Here is a 3,790-nt window from a genome sequence, read left to right as displayed (position 1 = left end):
ATTACTTTTGTAGAGAAGATAGTTTTGTAGTGAAGATATTTTTGTAGAGATGCAAATTGTCTAAACCACGGGCAACGGGCGTCTGCGGGCGCCCAGCCGGCGGGCATGCCCCCACTCCAATCATCGCCCCACCACGTTTAAAACTATTTAGTTTAATTGGCGCTATTTGATGACATCATTACTTTTGTAGAGAAGATAGCTTTGTAGTGAGGATATTTTTGTAGAGATGCAAAAAAGATAGAGTAACAAAATATATTCGGTCGTTGGAGCTTATACTTGGCGCTTTTTTTTACCTTTTTTTAAAAAGGTAAGTTTTTTAGTTATTTATACGCTCGAGTACATCTGGATGTACGACGTCTGTTGACATATTTTTGCTGACTGGCGCACCGTAGTCGTCGTCCTCGCTCTCATCATCGTCCTCCTCGTGAAACATCTTCGAACCCTCGAGCTCCTCCTCTGCTTCATTCACCTCGGTGTCGCCGGTTAGGCTCTCGGGAACAAAGCTATCTTTTTTTCTACACGAATGTGGCTCGATCTGTCGATTTCGCGTTGCGTACGACAAGATGTTGATGGAGTTCAACAGATCGTCATTTGGCGTCGTTGTACATGCTGCCTCTCGATCGTCGTGGCTCGGAACGCTATAACGAACGATCTCCCGACGAACTCTGGAATCCATTATGGCAAACCATCCATCGTCGTTGGCCAATACGTCGCGAATATAATTGTCGAATGATTTGGGACGATCTCGCGTTCGCGCGCGATATTGCGCATAATTGTTTTTGGCTACGGTCTCGCAGCAATTTGTCCACACTTTGCGTCTATGTTTGTACGAGACATCTTCCAAATGGGGGATTTTATTTTCACAAATCAGCCCAGAAAGATAATAGAGATTTATGAACGTATTTAGATTGCTTATATATTGTATCTCGATCTGCGATTCCATATCGAGAATATCGCTTATTCGACCACGCCAGATGGGTCGCGCGAAATTGTGTGGACCTAATATCTTTTGTAACTCGCGATTCTGTACAACATCGGATGCGTGTATCACAATTTTCAGAGCGTTCGTCACGTCGAGATCCAACGTCGTTAATGTCCACCGCCAGGTATCGTATTCCCTGTCGGATGTACAATCGTACACTGGAACGCATCGTTTATCGTAGTAAGGATACGTTTCGAGTACCGTATTTGCTTGGCGGACATTGCTCGGATCTATCAGGATAGCACGAAGCTTATCCTCCTTGTACACCTTGGTGAAGTATCGGCCAAGAGTTTCGTCTCCTATAAGTCTCGTTCCGGAAGAGTTCTTCGTAGAATAAACCACGCACATACCGTAAAATTTACTGGTCAATGGTACGTCAAGAAGTACGAGTTTGATTCCCGCGGTGAAAGATAATCGATTGTCCAAATTTTTCGGCACGAGGATACTCTTTTGACACAAACGAACATGCTCGAATGCAAGGTCCGAGCACGGGTGAATGGTCTTGGAATCCTGTGAGGAACATCGAATTGTATTTTGAACAGTGTTATTCGAAATTAAAAAGCCAATCATACGACGCGGATGCCACGATGAACGCGTTGGATTCGTGAGCTGTCGCTACCGTATCAAGCAATATAGCATCGTTATTCCATCTGAGTATCAAAATTAATGCGTTGTATTCCTTTACGCGTATGGCATAGCATAATCGTGGTAACAATGACAACGCGGTGTCGATACTGTAGACTGTTTTGACTCCAAGTATACGTGGAATAATTCCAAAGGAATCGATCGCGAAAGCAGTGCCGGCTACTGCGATAGATTCCTTAAAAAACGAATAACGGCGCCCCAATGAAATGCATTCTCTTGCAACAGCTTGGCAAGTATTCACGACGAGATCGTTATGCACGCGTTCGCGAACGAGCATCGGATATCGCGAGTACGTACAGGCTATTCCGGCCTCGGCGTCGATACGTTGTTTGAAACATTTTTCGAAATTAATATTTTTTCTTAAACTACGCAAAAATGGTATGTCCAAGGTAGGAAATATTTCCGGCAGACGAGACTCTCTCAACTTCTTCAAAATTATCGGATCCTCGATGTTAAATGCCAAACTGTACAAGAGTAAACGCATTTCGCGTTGTCTTAGAACACTACGATTACGGCGTTTATGATAGATAAATTCATTCGCAAACAAAGTGCCTTCGTGAGCTGTATCTTCCTTTTGAAATTTTTTTATTATCCTTTCTAGATTCTGTATAAGAGGCCCAACATCGTCCTGCATACGCGCCAGACGACCGCTTAAACGAACTGATATTTTGTTCATTTGCGGATATGTTATTGTCAATTTTGTGTGCGGATAAGCCAAAAATATAAGCTCAAACAAATGTGCACGCCTTTTAAACGAACAATCGTTCAAAAACGTTGTCGTGAGTTCATATTCTAGATATACTATTGAGGCACTTGACGAAAGTTCGAAAAGATACGTTCGATGTTCAAATATTTCCTTAGGTATATGATAACTCCCATGTTTCGCGAGCAGCATATCAGGCGATATGTTTGTCAAAATCTTCGATCGCTCCATAATGACCTGAAATTGACCATCCGTACTCATGGAGATTTCCAGTGGCACAAGATCGCTGTAATTTCTCAGCAATTTTGCGCCGAAGCCCAAGGCTCCTTGTTTCTCCTGCGAAACATAGACATTCCTAGCAAAGAAAAGGCCCTTGTCGACGCTAACGGCGAGCCGAACGCTTTTGAAAGTCGTGCGAGCATCAAGGGGATACAAATAGTGTACGATCGTCTTACACGGTGTGTTGGCAAATTTATCGAAGGAATTTGCGCCTTTGCTTGCAAGTGCCTCGAGTTTGGTTGAAATCCGTTCGTATAAATATCGTATGCATACACGATAAAATTGCATGATAGGTTTGGTCCCCCAAATCACGTTTACCCAGCAAACACCAAAGTAACAATTACATAACATCAATGCAAATGTAATATAACAGGTATGTGTTATATTACATTAATATTGACGTTATGAAACTGTTACCTTGGTGTTTGCTGGGTTAAGTGATCTTTTATACACGCTCGAGACAGCAACGGATAACGCTGGTGCCATGTTTCAATATCGGTCGAACTATTCGTGAGTATCTCTGTCAGAAAATACCGCCGATTAGGACCATCTGTACGAAAGTAGGATGGGTCTATTAAAAAATTTAAATCGCTCTGTCGTACAGACATAATAACATTTATTCATATTACAGCTTATTTGAATACAGTTAAATATGTACCTCGCTTGGTTTAAGGTCCTAGAGATCGAATACATCGTTTCTTTCGCGCAACAAAAGAAACAGGCGCAATGATCCTAGGACCTGAGACCGTTTTTTGCAATAAGCCCGATGTAAATTGCATGCTTGTCTCTGAATAAAAGAAGATCTTCATCGAGTAGCCATCGAAGCAAAGTCGGTATATTATCATTAGACAAATGCATAGATCCCAAATCTCTAGTAGCGATAACGGCATCGCGTAAAAACGAAGTGTTTTTATCACTCTTTACGGAATGATTGGATAAAAAACGCTCGAGCATCTTTTCTTCACCAATCGTTACCGATATTCCGGAAATGATTCGCATACATCCAAAATTTGGCGTACCTGTTTCTTGATACGACAACATCAAAACATCGAAAAGATACAATTTCAATTCCGGAATATAGATGTTCACAGCTAGCGGTAGATCGTCAAATTTTTCAACATTCATCGATCTCACGGCATTTATTTCGAGCCTACTGCGCGAAGCATCATATACAGGGTGGG

This window comes from Vollenhovia emeryi, unplaced genomic scaffold (assembly GCF_000949405.1).
Source record: "Vollenhovia emeryi isolate VEMERY1.0 unplaced genomic scaffold, V.emery_V1.0 DF940690.1, whole genome shotgun sequence".
Lineage (NCBI taxonomy): Eukaryota > Metazoa > Arthropoda > Insecta > Hymenoptera > Formicidae > Vollenhovia > Vollenhovia emeryi.
This window is presented reverse-complemented; position numbering follows the sequence as displayed.